General features: G+C 40.7%; 1 long non-coding RNA gene across 8 annotated transcripts in view; it reads right to left on the bottom strand.

Moving 5' to 3' along the window:
• Positions 1-5,341, bottom strand: part of LOC144314199 (uncharacterized) — a 32,299-nt gene extending 26,958 nt beyond the window's left edge. For all 8 annotated transcript variants that reach the window (XR_013380031.1, XR_013380018.1, XR_013380030.1 and 5 more), the window contains exon 1: positions 5,192-5,341. This is a non-coding gene — a long non-coding RNA (uncharacterized LOC144314199). The remainder of the gene's footprint in view (positions 1-5,191) is intronic.
• Between the last annotated feature and the right edge of the window lie 12,459 nt (positions 5,342-17,800).

Here is a 17,800-nt window from a genome sequence, read left to right as displayed (position 1 = left end):
AAAGTTTCAGCTTGCCCGTCCCAGCCTCGCATTAGCTGACTTGGTGTATGCTACGCAAGGCCCTTACTTTCCAAAGAAGGCTCGAAGGCTTTCTGTACCTTGGTGTCCTTTGTCTCCCCACGTGAGCTCCTGAAATCCTTTCACAGTGACTTGTGTTGCTTAAGGATGTTTTCAGGATGTGTGATCTAACACAAACTGTGCTTCTTGACTATGACTTAAACAGGCTACCAATGTACAAATAATTGATTTCAGTCGATAGCTCATTTTGGTATTTTTAAGTTGTAAAAATTTCACATTAATTTATACAATGCATTACACAGGGTAATGGAAAAAAAGCATGCGATTCGGGGCCAAGACACTTGTGCTGGGGTCTGGAATGCACCCCTATAATCCAGGTGACTTGCAGGACCTCAGTGTTCTCAGCTGCCAACAAATCATCTTTGGATAAAAGAGCCTTTAAAGTTCTAATCATAATTTGACAATCATTTCTTGAGATGCTACTGTTACTCTACAACGTAGAAATAGTTATCTAAATAATTTCATTGAAGTCATATGTATTTTTGCCTTAACATGCCTTCTGGCCTTTTCTGAACGGACAGGACAAAACACCTGAGAATTTGAAACTCACAGGCACAGAATCCATTTGCACTAGGATAAAATGCCACAAAAAGTTGCGGTTTGAGGGTAAGAATGATAAAGTCCAGGAACCAGATATTAATTGAATGGTACTTCACAAACATACACACACAAATAAATGCTTATATACAGGTGCAAGGAAGAGGTATGTCATCTCAAACAGGGCTTTTATTTATTTTCTTTTTAATGAGTCTTAGAACACTACGTTGGCTTTCACACTCCCTTATGCCCTACTGTTCCTCAAAAGTGCTTTTGTGACCCTGACGAGAGTTGAAAGGCCTAACTTATTCCTCCATTGCCCCCTCAACACCTTTGTCCTTATTTATTTACTTGTCTTCTACTTAGTGTTTTGTTTGAGAAAGAGTACCTGGATAAACATCATCTGAAAACCACCATATTATACAACATAAAAGATTTCTGCGTTAAGTGCTGTATTTTCTAAAAAGTGTTATACATACCACTTAAAATATAAGTCATCTTACAAGTTGTTTCAGCAAAAACTAAAGGCTGGAAAGTAATTTTTCATTTATAATTTTAGAGAAGACTATAAATGACATGCTATATTTCATTTTGGAGTCCCTGTGCAAATCATTAAATACTTTAATAACTATACAAATATTAATATATAATACAAAGGATCTTCTAAATTGTGGCACAATCATAACTCTGGATTGATGTGGTGCTAAATGGGAAAATCCTGTTTAGACAGTTGTAGGAGAAGAGGGTATTCAATAAAACAAGTTTGATAGTCTTATCATAAAACTGGTATTTGGTGCAATTAAATCTTTGCCAAAAAGAATTTTGGGAAAAGGAACAGTCAGGAACATGGAGTGCCACCCCCACTGCCCTCCATGACCAGTTCATCCATCTCTTCTATGAATGGTCGCTTGGTCTGCTGGTTATGACAAGTTCTTTTGGCACTATGATTTCAGTAATTAAAAGCTGGTTGTCACATAATTTTTTAAGGACATGTCAATCCGAAGGGTGTCCTTCGGATTTGAGTGATATAGTCAAAACAAACAGTCTGCACACATCTAAGCTGATTCTAAAGAGAGCAATTAATGGCTTTCTGTTTTCCATATCTTTATGTGGAATCATATTTTGTCCCAATTCCCTAACATTTTTAGATTTCCAGAGAAAGAGTTGTTCCAGTCCTAAAGAAAAGACTACCCCACTTTGAATATCATTGACTTTTCTAATTTGTCTAATTGACCCAGAGCACATAACAAAAAAGTAAAAACAAAACATAATCTTAGGGTCATTTCCCCATGATTTTGAATCTATATACCACCCAGACAAGTTCTTTGTTACTGAGAGACTTTATAAGAAATAAATTATTTCAGCCAAAGGATTTTCTCATTTCTGTTCCCCGAGAGTCTGTATTTTTCCCATAATAATAGATGGATTTAGATTCCTCTGTAAAATGCTTTAGGGACTACTGAGATATAAAAATGACCACTATATTGGAATAAAGTAGAAAGGGGTGATTTTCTTTTTACAGAACACCCTCCAGTAAATAACAGGAAGTGGAAGAGCAGCTGGTGTCACCACGAAGCTCACTGGAGAATGTCTTGGAGAGTCATGAGGAATGGAGTCATTTCTCAGCTGTTTGTAAACCCCATGGAGATGACAGCATGATACGCTCATCAATTTGGGCTTGTATATCTTTTGGGTCTGACTTCCAGGAGGTTTAGATCATGGTACAAAGCAGAGTGGGGAAGATTTCCTTTCTCTTTGACAGGTGGCTCACTTTCTCTTTTTGTTTTCTTCCTGCAAAATAGCTTCTGCTTTTTCTAGGTCCCGGACTATTCAAAAGGCAGGCACTAATGAACACCAACAAGCTCATTCCATAGGGAGCCGATACTTCCACAGTTCACACTCCCATCTACTTTTGTCCTTGTTATTATGGGAACCTGATTTCAGTGGGCAGACAGATCTTCCAGAACAGGATTTGGAATGATTGTGGGGCCATCCCCAGGCTTTGGAACAAAGCCACCTGAAGTCCCCATCCTGTCTCAATGCACACAAATGTCCCGGGGTCTCTGAGTTCACCCTGGGGAGAACAGTCTAGCACAGCCTGAAAATTTATACCAAATGGGATCCCTGCAGCCAGGTTTCAAAAGCATGTTGGTGGCTACAGCAGCAGATTTGCAAGTAAACAGGCTCGGGGGAAAAATGGGAATTCTTGACTATCCCCACCACCACCATTGTTCGTAAGAGTCTTAGAAAGAATGATTCTGTTGGAAATGTAAAAACATTAGAGAGTTGGGGCAAAAATATGATTCCACATAATGATAAGGAAAACAGAGAACAGTCAGAATTAACTGCTCCCTTTCTGATCAACTTAGGTGGTACAGAATGTTCGTTTTGATTACATTCTATCACTTTAATTGAATCCTAAGGACTCAATTCGAATTGGTGGCAGGGCTCTGAAGCATTACCTCTCTTCCAACCCTAGCTAGCTAGGGTACTCAAGATGGTGATAGTGGTGGAGGTGGGGAGGTAGGGGGGTGAAGAGGTATCCTAAGCCAGCAGCCCATAGGACTGAACACCAGGACAAGAACTGAACGGCCAGGACAAAACACCTGAGAATTTGAAACTCACAGGCACAGAATCCATTTGCACTAGCATAAAATGCCACAAAAAGTTGCCGTTTGAAGGTAAGAATGATAAAGTCCAGGAACCAGATATTAATTGAATGGTACTTCACAAACATACACACACAAATAAATGCTTATATACAGGTGCAAGGAAGAGGTATGTCACCTCAAACAGGGCTTTTATTTATTTTCTTTTTTTTTTTTTTAAGATTTTATTTATTTATTCATGAGAGACACAGATTGAGAGAGAGCACAGACACAGGCAGAGGGAGAAGCAGACTCTATGCAGGGAGCCTGATGTGGGACTCGATCCTGGGCCACCAAGATCATACCCTGGGCCGAAGGCAGCGCTAAACCACTGAGCCACCTGGGCTGCCCCTTATTTATTTTCTTTTTAATGAGTCTTACAACACTATACTGGCTTTCACACTCCCTTATGCCCTACTGTTCCTCAAAAGTGCTTCCTTCTCCTTAAAGGCCAGCCGGATTCTTAGCTGGGAAGCCCTGAGTTCTGGGACTTTCACCACCAAGGCAGGTCGACTCCACCCAGCTGTGGCGGCAAACCTGCAGGGCTGCTCCAGAAAGACAGGCACATGCCGCACAGAAGAAGAAAGATCCACAAACAACCCCAGGTTCCCTCCACCCAGGTCTTGTTACACCTGGTTTCTCAACAGCAGATTGCTTAGCCAACCTTAATAAGCTCAGAGGAACTGCCAGGGCAGGAGGCCGGATTCCAACTACCTTTGCCCTAATTTATTGAGGGCTTTAAAAGCAGAAAATAAAACTTTGAACTCAACTCATCTGAAGCTTTATGATTCAGGTGTCCCACTTGCCTTTAGGGGCACCAAAGATCACTGAAGTTTAAAGAGACACAAAAACTTCTGCGAGCTGCAGAACAGAAAAGCGTGTCCGGACCCGACCCAGCTGGTTCTCGTAGCACATTAACTTGGCAGGAGGAGCACAAGTCCTGGCTCTGCCCTGTTCCTTTTCTGATGGATAGCATCTCCCGGCCCTACGTCTCCCTTTAATCCTCCCTCCTCGACAGACTTTCAGCGTCTAGAAAGAAGTGACCCTGTGGCCCAGGGAGCAAAAGCAAGAAGGAGAAAACGTAGGGAAAAAAAAGGAAATGAAAACAGCTTCTGAGAAATGGTTGCAGAGAAAACGAAGGCAAGGGTGAAGTTATTTCCATTCACATAGTATGAAAACCTGGGCGTTTAAGGAGCTGGTCCTGCAAGGAGCTGGTCGGTGTGACTTTACACCAACAACAGTCTATCAAGGCCTTTTCCTTCTCTGCCTGGCCGGTTTGGTTTTAAGATTTATTTTAGGGAGGGGGGAAGGGCAAGGGGCTAGAGAGGATCTCAAGCTCACCCCCTCCCGCCCCCCAGCCCTGAATCTCAGAACCCAGAGATCACGACCTGAGCCCCAATCAAGAGTGGGAAGCTTAACCCACTTAGCCACCCAGGCGGCCCCTGGGCAGGTATTAATAGCCACCCCATGGGGCTGCGTGAGGCCTGAGCCAGCCAATTTTTGTGGCTGTGCCCAGTCTGGGGCGCTGTCAGGTAGGTGATGAATTTAATTCTGAAACCGAGACCCCATAATTATTCAACAGAAAGCCATATAGCGTAATTTAGAAAATTTTTTACACTCGATGTGGCCTCTTTTCGTTACCGGGAGAGCCAGGCCCCATAGGAAGGAGCCACTGTTGGCCTAGCCTCGGTCAGGTGGACTTCTCTCCTTCGCCCCAGGAGGTCGAAGCTTCCAGGGTGCTCCAGAGGCCCACCTGGCTCCTCTCCCCGGGGAGAGAGGCCTGCAGCGAGGGCCGCCTTCAGCCCATCCTGCCCGCGGAACTGGGCCGCGAGCCCGCCCCTGGGGCAGGAGGGGCACTCGCTGGGATCGCTACAGCCCCGGCGAGCGTGCGCGCTGGGGTGGGGGCGGGCTCCGGGTTTGGAAATTACCGAGGTTCCTCCGGGGTCCGGGTTAGCCACGCAGAACTAGTGCACGTGCACGGAGGCCCTCGGAGGCGCCGGCGATGCGGGCGGTGCGCGCAGGCTCCGCGGGGGCCGGGCCGGCCGGGCCCGGGGCTGCAGTCGCTCCTCCCCAGCGCCCGCTCGGGCCCGCAGCGCGCGGCCGGGGAGGGCGGGGCGGGGCGGAGGGGTCCCCGCGGCCGGCGGCCCCGCCCTCCGCCCCCCCCCGCCCCCCCCCCCCGGGAAGCGTCTAGAACGCAGGCAGCGGCTTGTGAACGCGGGCGGCGCTCCCCGAGGGTGAGCGCTGGGTAAACAAGGTCTGCGAGTTACAGGAACCCCCCACGGTGGCTTCTTGGGGAGAAGGAAAGTCTTTGGGGCTGGGAACCCGCGGACCGCCAGCCCCCAGCCCCCAGCCCCCTCCCCGCTGTACATCTTTGTGAATTTCTGGGTTGTGTAACCTTTGGAGCCTCTCCCTTCGGCCTGCCTGCCTGATGATCCTTTCCGCCCTCGTAACCCTCCACTTCCCACACGCTGGAACCGCTGAGGTCATGTGGTCAGGAGGTACAATTTCCCAGTTTTTCAAACGAGAGCTTTTAACCCAGAGACTGTGGTGCATGGCTACAGGGCGAGATGAGCGCTTCTCCAGACTGTGCAGCCTTCGGGACAGAACGTGGGTCGCTTTGATTTGGGCCGAGCCGGGTCCTCACCCCAGGGTGTAGCCACTTGGGACAGGTCACCCCTTATTTCTCCTGGAGGAGACAGCTGTGTTTCACCAGGGGTAAAATGATTTATGTGCACAATTTAAATAGTGTTTTGGAGCTCCGAGGCATGCAAAATGCAGCATAACTGGAAGGTACAGTATACTTAAGGGAAAATGTGGAATGCACTGAATGTTTTCTTTTCCTTCTTTTAAAGCTAGTTTAAATCTATTTCACTGACGAAACTGTTTAACCATGTGCAAATGTGTCACTCTGCCCTCTGACAAAGTCGGCCAGGGTTGGGAGGATCGGCCTCAGCAAGGCTGGGAGCGTGGCTTAGTCATGCAGGGCCTGCTCTGAGCCACATAGTTTCCTCTAAATCCAGAATTTGCTGAAAGAATGAAATGACTGCAACTTTTTACGGATTCAGCCTTTCTTTACCCTCTTCTTTTAAATACGTATGTTTCAGGGAGAGGGGGCATATATGTTTTAATTATTCTCCCAGTAGAGAGAGTTTGGGTTTTAAACGAAATTGGGTGATAATTGTCATTGAGTACTCTCATGAAAAATCCTTTGTTTTTGCAGGAATTAAATGTTCTGGTTTGGAAATCTTGGTTTTGCCAAAATAAAGATGTAAAAGTATTTTAAAAAATTAGTCCAACTGGAACCCCCACCCCTTGCCAGTGCCACACGTGCGCGCGCGCGCGCACACACACACACAAACACACACACACTAAATTAGCCCAAATGTCCATGATTGCGCCTCCAAATAATTAAATTTCTAGATGAACTTAATTTAAAATTTTTCTTATATGAGTATATTCTGAATCATTTCAGGCACACGCACAGGCAAATCCCATAGAGTTGTATAACAACAAACACCTGTACTCTAGTACTCAGTCCAAGAGATAGAGCATTACAGGTGTACTTGCAGTCCCTAACTGCCCCCATCCATGTGTTCCCCCAACACATTTCCCTTCCTCACATTCCACAGATAAACTTTACCCTGCATTTGGTGTTTGTCATTCCCATACATTAAAAACATTTTTCGTACACATGCATATATACATAAATTATATATAGTCAACATGCATAATGTTATTTCGTGTGGTTTTAATCTTTATATAAACAATATCATACTCCACCTACATTTCTGCCATTTTTAGATCACTCCACATTGTATTTTTGTGATATGCCCACCTTGATTACTGTAGCTCTGTTTCCTTCTTTTTAACTGTTGCCTAGATATTCACCAGGTAGATATATCTGTGCTTCTGTTGATGGATATAGGTTGTTTCTACTTTTTCTCTATTATAAGCAATGTTGCTATGAACCTTCTTATAAATGTCTCCTTGAGCACAGGTGAAGACTTTCACCCAAGAGTGGAAATATTTCAGGACTGTAAGTGTGCAATCTGTGACTTTATTAGATGCTGCCTAATTGTGCTCTAGAGGCACTAGTTTCACATTTTCACTGTAGAAAATACATATTATAGATGAGAAGAAAAAAAGGAAAAATCATTTTCCATCTCTCCATTCAAAGAAAATCACTTTTAACTTTTTAAAAAAGGGTGAATTTTAAGGGCACCTGGCTGGCTCAGTGGGTAGAGCATGCAACTCTTGATCTTGGGGTTGTGAGTTCAATCCTAACTGGTTGTGGAGCCTACTTAAAGATAAATAAAAATAAAATCTCTAAGACATAGAAAAAGATTTTTTTTTTGGTATATAAACTTTCAAGTTTATTCTTTGATATATATTTAAATATATGTATAAACACCTTATATATACATATGTGTATATACATATAAGTGTATGGATAAGATATATATATATTTGTATATACTTAAAGTTTCCTATATACATGTGTACATACATATAAAGGTACGGATAGTGTATATATATATATATATATATATACACATATATATATATTTGTATATATTTAAAGTTTGGGAATCCTGTATTTTTAAAGTTTATATAGTAAGCATTTCACCAGGTCACTAAATATTCATTTAAAAACGTGATTTTAATGGCTATAAATTAGTTCATTGTAGGAATCATTCTTCGTTTTGGGTTTTTTTTTTCATTCCTTGTTTTATATAATTATTCATGTGTTAAACATTTAGAGAGTACTTTCTTGACAAAAAGTGCCGTGATGAAGTACAAAGTGGTTATAAACAAAAATATTTTTTTATTTGCGTTTTATGGTAGTTTTTATGGCTTAATCAGTCTTCTTGCTGGACTAGCTAAAATCTTTAAGAATAAAATAAAATCCTTTAACTAATTTTAATTTTTAAAAATTCTTTTCATGCTAATACAACTTTTTCCTTTCCCTGGCTGCATAGCACTCTGGTAAAGAAATGTAGCACTATTGGGGCTCGTGGGTGGCTCAGTGAATCAGGTATCCCACTCTTGATTTCAGCTCAGATCATGATCTCAGGGTCATGAAATCGAGCCCCGCATGCATCTCTTAGCTCAGTGTGGAGTCTGCTTGAGATTGATTCTGTCTCCTTCTTCCTCTGCCTCTCTCTTCATTTGTGTGTGTGCATACTCTAAATAAATAAATAAGTAAATAAATAAATAAATCTTAAAAAAAAAAGAAATGTAGCATTATTTAGTGAGCCATTTTGCAGTGGATGGGCATTTGGGCTGTCTCAAGTGTTTGCTGTTAGGGAGCTGCTGTGTGAATGTCTCTGCTGTTTTGTCGGAGAGCTTCCCTGGAGCCTCAATCACCAGTAGCCAGTGATGTGACTGGACAAGTCGCTTTACCCTTCTGAGTCTCAACTTATATCATCTGCAAAATGGAGCCAACAGAGGTAATAACTAACATTTATTGAAGGCTTATGACAAGGCAGCGACTACTTTAAGTACTTTGCATGAATTACCACATTAAATACTCACATCTCTTATCAAGTACATACCACCATTACTCCCATTTCACAGATAATTAAACTGACATTTAAATAATTAAACCAGATTACAATTAATGAGGGGCAGAACTGTGATTCAAATTTGCAGACTCTGCCCCTAGAGCCTGCCCCCTACTTTGTAACACAGACTTTGTCATATTTGCCTTTTCTTTCTCCCTCTCTAGAATTTTTTTTTTTTTTTTTTGCTGAACCATTTTAAGGTTGTAGACATCTTGACATATCACCCCTAAAGACACTTCCATGCTCTTACCAATTTAAATGTATGAGAGTTTCTGTACTTTTACATCCTCATCAACACTTGGTATTGTAAGACTACAAATTTTTGCTAATCTGATGGGGTGTGAAATGGTGTCTCATTGTGGTTTTAATGTGCATTTTCCTGATTATTTATGAGGTCGAACTTAGGAGACCATTCCTTTTCTTCCCCCCCTTTTATGTGAAATGCCCATTCATTTCTAGTACTCATTTAAAAAATTGGTTTGTTTGTCTTAAAAGCTTTTCCTTTTAAAGATGGAATCTGGCATGACAAATTCTTATTGTAACCTCTAGTTACTCAATGGCTTGGCATCACAAATAAATGGCCCATGGAGAATGAAGCTGAAAATAGAGGAATGCTTTTCTAAAAGCGGTGGCTTGGAAATTTGGGTTTCAAAGGTAGAAATGAAACATACGGCTTCATGCTGAATAGCAAAATATACCAATACTTATGAAATTTCCCAAGGTAAGTAACAGAAATAGAAGCAGTGCTATATTTAAGTAAGAGAGATGAGTTGAGTTCCGTGTCCTATTTCCCACCTGTCCTATTTCCAGGCGCTGAAGTCTAAGTTATGAGGATGGTTGGTGGAATGAGTTCCAAGTACGTCTGCCTTTGTACCTGTCCTTTAGACAGTGAGTGGACTTCAGTCATTAGTGCTTCAAGTCACTCCATTCCACCAGTACTGAGCGTGGAAAATCAATAGTAGGATCGTTTAATAATGCTCCAAAGACTTGAAAAGAGCCTGTTAAGAGAGGTTTAAACCAAAATAAAGGAACTTCAGAGTAAGGTGTTCCTGTGTTTGTTGTTATTTTCCTTTGGCTTCAAGAGAATTATTTGTAGCTATGTACCCCCGTTGCTAGAATGGAATTCGGCCCGGGCTGTTAATCCAGATTTTTCAGATAGGACAGAAGATAAGGTGTATTGGCTTATTCATGAGGCAGTGTAAGAAAATTTGAAAAGAAAATAAAGTATGATTAATCACTTTTCAGCATACAAATTGTTAAGATTTGTGCTTTCAAGTACAAATCACTTTGCAGTGATTTATAGCATTTTCTGTTTCTTATCTAAATGACTATGGAAAGTGGAACTCTTCTTATAGATGGGGTGAAATACACTATTTACTGCCCTGTATCTCATTATCTTCACGTCTCGGATGTTAGTTCTATGATTGCAAATGCAGGATATTTAGAAATAGAAGCTATTGTGTTTCATTGCTATTGGATCTATTTCAGATAATAAGTTTCCCTAAAGAATGACTTTATATTGTACCGTGATTGGGATGGGTGTATATAGTTTCATCAAAATTACGTGTATATTTTATATATTTAAAATCATACATTTGTATTTGTATAATTATATATTTAGAAGTGTATATGTTAAATATGCATATGTTATAATATGTAAATTATACCCCAATACAAAAAGAGAATTGGAGGAGAAAGTGACATTTCAGAATCACCCTTTCGGCTGGAGTGGTGAGATCATATTGTCTGGTAGTCCTCGAAGTATTCATGGGATCCTCCTGGAGTCAGGGCTGGACGGGTTCAAGATGTCACGTCCAGTGGTCTTTGTGTCTGCATGAAAATCTTTGTCATCATTTTGAGAAGACAGAATAGCAGGGCTGTATTTTTAGCTGCCATAAACTTAACAATAAACATGGACAGTTTTTCCCACTGATACTGTCCCCATGGCCTGCTTGCATTCAGAAGCGTTCTATCCCACTTTCCCTTAAATCTGGTCTAGGTAGGGAAGGCTGACTATCTGGAAAATTATGGGAAGAGGAAATGTAGAAAGCTCTCACATCTGAAATGTATTCCAGTTCTCTTTGCATCCATTTCTTTGCCTTCCTGAGAAACAGGGACCAAGTAGGTAAAGTAGATGAGTGGTTTACACAGTTTTACATCTGATCTCCTACTCCTTTCCTCCCCCTCCCCTTCTATCCCCTTCTCCTCTTTTTTCCTGACTAGCATTGGGTGGAGGAGACTTCTGAGCTTGAGTCTTACTGAATTGGAGCCACCCCAAGGGCCCTTTAGTATTTACAGTTTTCACCCAGATTTTTGCATACCAACATATTGGAAAACCAGTGGTATAGTGTACCATTTTCCCTTCAGAAAGATTTTATCGGTCAGATTATCCTTATTTGTAAGTATTGTGAGGAAACAGGATCTTCTAAAATATGTATACTGACTTCTATCAAATGTCAAAAAATACATAGCCACATGACCCTTCCTTCATATCAGTCTCTTCCTGTATGAGTTAGAGCTGTTTTCTCTCCCAGCAGATTTCTGCAGTTAGAATGCTAAGAATGTCAATGCCAGTAACTGAGGACAAACCACTATCAAATCATCCTTCTCATGATCCTGCCGATCCTGCTCATTCCTGCTTCATCTGTTTCTCTGTACTTGTTAATTTGTTGAGGGGTCAACTTCTTTTTTTTAAGTTTTATTTTATTTTATTATTATTTTTAAAGATTTTATTTATTTGAGAGAGCACGAGCAAGGGGAGGGACAGGGCGGGGGAGGGGGGCCAAGCAGACTCCCCACTGAGCAGGAAGCCCAGTGATGCAGGGCTCCATCCCAGGATCCCAAGATCATGACCTGAGTGGAAGTCAGATGCATAACTGACTGAGCCACTCAAACACCCTTCAGTTTTATTTTTATTTAAGTAATCCCTCCACCCAACGTAGGGCTCAAACTAGTGACCCTGAGGTCAAGAATCAGACATTCTTCTGACTGAGCCAGCAAGGTGCCCAGAGGGACAAGTTCTTGTGCTGCTTGTTTGTGTAGAATTATTCTTGCATTGAGTAGCTCAGCGTTTTTCTTCCTTCTTTCCCTTCCTTTTTGTTTCTTCCACAGTATAGAAAAAATACAACAACACATGAAGATATGTTGAAGCCACTTTGTACCTGCTTTCAGTTCCACTCTCCAAACCCTCTGGAGGTAGCCACTATTCCAAAATTGGTGACTATCTTTCCTATCTTGTTTTTCTACTTTTTGTTCATATATCTGTCCATTAACAATATTTAATGTTAATTCGTGTTCTTTTTAAAAAGTATTTTATTTATTTATTTATGAGAGAGAGAGAGGGAGAGAGGCAGAGACAGAGGCAGAGGGAGAAGCAGGCTCCCTGAGGGGAACCCAATGTGGGACTTGATCCCTGGGACCCTGGATCACGCCCTGAGCAGAAGGCAGCTGCTCAACCACAGAGCCACTCAAGTGCCCCATATTGATTCATAAAAAAAAAAAAAAAAATACTGGCAGCCCAGGTGGTTCAGTGGTTTAGCACTGCCTTTGGCCCAGGGCATGATCCTGGAGTCCCAGGATCGAGTCCCATGTCAGGCTCCCTGCATGGAGCCTGCTTCTCCCTCTGCCTATGTCTGTCTGTGTGTGTGTGTGTGTGTGTGTCTGTGTCTGTGTTTCTCATGAATAAATAAATAAAATCTTTAAAAACATATATATGTATATAATGTATGTGTATTACTCAACATTAAGTTTTTAGATTTTCTGTTTATTATTTATTTAAATTTGTCTTTATTTAAATTTGTTTTTCCCTCCATCCCCTCCCCACTATCCTGCCTTTTAATGGCATTGTCAGTTCTTTTTTGATTTTTTAAAAAATATTTTATTTATTTATTTATTTATTTATTTATTTATTTATTTATTTATTTATTTGAGAGAGCAAGAGGATAAGCAGAGGGAGAGGGAGAAGAAAGCTCCCCACTGAGCAGGCACCCATGACCTAAGCTGAAGGCAGACGTTTCACTAGCTAAGCCACCCAGGGATTCCCTTTTTTTCTTTTAATTTCCCTCTATTCTCCTCTTTTGGCGTTGAAATTATATTCCTATACTTTTTACTACTTGTTCTCAAGAAAATCTTAACAGAATGTAAAGTTAATCAATATATCTGTTCTCCTTTGAACTGACACAGGACCTTGGGATCCTTAAACTCTAATAGTAGCCTAAACTCAAATCTCCCATCTTTGCAGTGTCCCATGGTATTGTGTACTGGTATCTTAGTGTTACTTTATTTTTAAAGTCCTCTCAAATTAATGATCAGCATTTATTTACAGTAAGTCATTATTCAGTTTTGACAATATATTTACCAATTTCTTTATTCACCCTTATGTTTTGCCCTCCACTTCTTCCTTCCAGATTCAATTATTTTTGTTACTGAAGTAAACCCTATAGTAGATCTTTTAAAAAGTTTTTCTTTTGAGTGGTAAATTTTGGTCAAAATTTTTACCATTTGAATGGTAAATTTTCAAACTGCATTGTTTTGAAATGTTTATGTCACTCTCAGCCTAGAATAAAAATTTAGCTGGGTATAGAATTCTAGGATGAGAATTCTTTCCCCTGTGGAGCATCAGGATGCTGTTCATTTCCACAGATATCTATGGTGACTGAAGACAAATTTCATGATGGTTCAATTGAATAATTTTTACTTTTTGTTTTTAGAATATTTGCTTTTTTAAAAAAGATTTTATTTATTTATTCATGAGAGAGGCAGAGACATGGGTAAAGGGAGAAGAGGCTCTTTGTGGGGAGCCCAATGTGGGATTTGATCGCAGAACCCTAGGATCACCTGAGCCAAATTCAACCACTGAGCCACCCAGGTGCCCTAGAACATTTGTGTTTTAAAGACTTTTCTTCTTATCATTGACATTCTGAAGTTTCACCACAGTAAATTCAATTTTGAATTAAAAAAAAAAAATGTAGTGCTAAGGTGTTTGTATGCTTCTGAAATCTGAAGACTCACTTATGTTTTACTTAGTTCTGGCAAATTCTCAGCTGTTATTTTCTGAAGTATCATCTCTTCTTCCTTTTCTACCCTTTGCTCTGGCATTTCCATTTGGTATATATTCAACCTTCTTGATCTATTTTCAATGGCTCTTAACTATAACTTCATAGTTTCTCTGTCCTACATTCTGAGAAGTTTCCTCAAATCTGTCTTCTGATTTATGGATTCTTTCTTCATGTTTGTCTTAACTATTCCTTACCCTCCTCACTGAGGTTTTTTTTTTTTTGTTTTAAGGATTTATTTGTTTGTTTATTAGAGAAAGAGAGAGCGAGCAGGTGGGAGGAGGGACAGAGGGAGAGAATCTTCAAACGGACATCCCACTAAGCAGGGAGCTTGATTCAGGGCTTGATCCCATAACTCATGAGCTCATGACCTGAGCCCAAACCAAGAGTTGAATGCCTAACAGACTGAGCCACCCAGGCATCCCACCCTGTTTATTGAGTTTTTATGTATTTTTTATTTTTTTCAATATTTTATTTATTTATTCATGAGACACACAGAGAGAGAGAGAGAGAGACAGAGACAGGCAGAGGAAAAAGCAGGCTCCATTCAGGGAGTCCGATGTGGAACTCGATCCCCGGTCTCCAGGATCACACCCTGGGCTGAAAGCGGCGCTAAACTGCTGAGCCCACCAGGCTGCCCTGTTTATTGAGTTTTTAATTTTGGTGACTATGTTTTTCATTTATAGAGACTGAATTTTGTTTTTTCCAAGTTTTGAGGGTTTTTTAAAATTGTTTTTTTCTTCATTATAGTTTGCGTGCTTTTGTTTATATCTTCAGCTATGTTATAGTTATTTCATGGTCACTTTGAAAGCAAAGTGTTCTTTTATATCAGATCTCAGAATGCTGATTCTTCCCTCTGCTATATCTGTTGATTCATCTCGTGGCAGCATATTCTTTCATGGACCTTTTAATTTTTAACTGTGGACTTCTCTTTAATTCTTCCCCCTTCCTTGGAGATGTAATAGTGTTCCCATGGAGTGAGAACATATTTTTACTGCTGGGGCTCTGGAGGTTTCAAATATCCTGGCGTACTTTTTAATTTAATTTAATTTCTCAATTAGGATTCCTGGGTCAAGCAAGGAGTATAAATTTGGACACATCTACCACTCCCCACCACCACATACATTTATCTCAGGCCTGGAGTTTCCATTTCTCAAAGCTGTTTTTCTACCATCCAAGTTTCCAGACATATAATATGTCATTTAGGGACGCAACCAAGACTGGCTATAGTAACCTAACTCAGAAGGGTTTTATTTTTCTAACACAATAGGAAGTTTGGAAGTAGTTAGAGAAAGGAAGAAATTCTTGCAGCCATGTTTTTTTCCTCAAGCTCCCTGTATCTCCCTCTGCCTCCAATCTTAAGCAGTGACTTCTGCTTGTTTCTTAGAGGCAAGGTGGCTTTTCCATTTCAAGCCTCACAAGCCATGGCCCAGGTGGGACAGGGAGAAGAAACAAGCGAGAAGGGATGGTCCCCAGATCAGGAAAAACAGACTTTCCCAGAAATCCCTGCCTGCTGCTGCTTACGTCATGTTGGCTAGAACTATATCACATGGTCACCCCCAGCCTCAAAGGACGCGGGCTGCTTGGCTGTGCTTAACACTTTACCTTTGATGTTTCTCTTCATTTATGTCACTTGGAGATTTCCTTCCCTCTCTTCTCCAACATGGCTGCTAAAACACATTTTTATTAGTTTTAAATCCAGAATTTGTACGCATTTGCTTAGGTTGTTGTGTTGCCTAAAGAGTCATTCACTTGTCTCCAAGATACAAGATTCATTCATTTATCCATTCATTCATTCATTCAATGAACAGATACTGAGCACCTGAAATGGTAGAACAGATTTGACTTTAGTGCGGCTGCTAAAATGTGTACCCATTTCCCCACTCTGAGTACATTTGGAAGTTCGGATAGCATAGGCTCTGCTCTATTTCTCCAGCTTCGAATATCCACACTAGGGGGTCCTTCCCAGAGAAACATTGCACTTGGCTTAGAAAGCAATTCTGAGAGCTGTAGCTGGGGACACAATGCTCAAAATACATAGAAGAGGGAGGGGGCAAACTGTCTCAGTTATTTTTTAGCCTTTAATTAGTCACCCTGATTATTTGCCCCACTGTCCATGTAAGGTCTCCATACCTGCCGAGCCTAGAGTCTCCCTGGGAAGAGTGGCTTTCAGCTCCAAAGCAGCCCTCACTGGTGCTGGTTTCAATTTGTGGTTTCCTTCGGCTTATCCATTAGTAGGAATCCATCTGCTTTCTTGTCTTTCATGAATTTGTAAAGTTTTCTAATTGGCCGTTGGCACCTTTACTTGTTTAAGGATTATTATGGAAGCATTAGTTTTTGTGTATCATCATTTCAGTGGGATTTGGAGAAATAGGCTAAGTAAATGTTTATATGTAACTTGCAACCTTGAACCAGAAGCTCCAGATATGTGGTCATGTATCCTATTTGCTCAGTAGTAAGCCTGGCACTAGGAAAGACAAGAGAATACAGTATAATATCTAATTCTTTGTAACAGTAGTGTGCTGCAGCCAGCTTGCACTCACTTGCAAGACCAATTGTTAAAATTTTAGGAATTATATGGATTGGCTGACTTTGTTTTGATATCTGGAAATTGACCATGGTAGGAATATTTATACCACTGAAGTCAGCAAATGCTGAATGAACAGTATGAACCAGCTCCATGAGAGGTGGTTGTTAAACATTTATCAGCACACCCCTAGTCTTTACTCTTGGGCAGCATGAGATAAGACATATAGTGAAGAAAAAGTGAGTCTAACTAAGCTAGCCACCTAGTATAAAACAGAGTAGGACAGACACTTCAACTACTGAGGAATTCAGATAGCACAAATCATAGATAGCTGACTGTCATAGTTGAGAAAGCTTGACAACACAACATCAGTACAAACAGCATTGCTGCTCTTGGCAAGGTAAAAGGGTGGGCTCCGAAGCTAGAGTATGAATTCTAGCTCTTTCCCTTACCGCTGTATGACCTTGAAGAGTTACTACGTCTCTGTAGTAGGCATAATGACGGTCAACATTTATTGAATCCTTATTATGTGTAGGCAGTGTGCTAGTGCTTTCCATAGGTGGTCTTAATCCTTACTTTGATCATCAAAATGTTGCCTACCTTGAAGGGCTATTCTGAGTATTCAGTGAGATAATTCATGTAGAGAGTGTGGCATAGTAAAATCTCCAGAGCATTAGTTTCTTATTGGCAAATTTCTCATAGAAGATGAGCATTTTCTGCATGTAGATTTTTCCTACTGGGCCTAGAAAGATGGGTGAGATTTGGTTACATGAAGAGACGAGCAGAGGGCATTTCAGTCAAAGGAGCATAGAGAAAAAGCAAATAGGAGTACGGGAACTCGTTCTGATGTAGCCTGAGGGAAGTGGAAGTTGTACTTTGAAGAGTAGTTAACACACTTGAATGAGTCAAATAGAGATAGATTGTGTAAAGTCTTGTGTTCTAAGTAGAGAACTCTATATTTCATGTGATAGGAAATAGGGAGCCATTGTAAGTTCTTGAAAGAGCAGAGAAGTGATTAAAATAGGGCTTTAGGAATAGGATTCTATCAGACAGGGGCTTATGCAAAATAAATTGGAGAGGGCCAAGGAACTGAGACGTGAGGAGGCAGACATGGGTAAGAAAAAGCCAGGTCTGAGACAGTTCAAGAGAAAAATTCATACGACAAAGAATTTTGTAAAAAGAAGAATCAGATAATTTTATAAGTGAATAAGCTGGAAATACATAGTCAAAATATTTGTAAGGGCAGTCTGAACCAGAAATGAAGAAAAATATGGGAGCATTCTTTCATTATCCCCATTTCCCATCACCCCTCAAACCCCTCAAATTTAAAAGTAAGAATATATATATATATATATATATATATATATATATATATGTATAAGTAGAACGTTT

The sequence above is a fragment of the Canis aureus genome, chromosome 1 (genome assembly GCF_053574225.1).
Source record: "Canis aureus isolate CA01 chromosome 1, VMU_Caureus_v.1.0, whole genome shotgun sequence".
NCBI lineage: Eukaryota > Metazoa > Chordata > Mammalia > Carnivora > Canidae > Canis > Canis aureus.
This window is presented reverse-complemented; position numbering and strand designations above follow the sequence as displayed.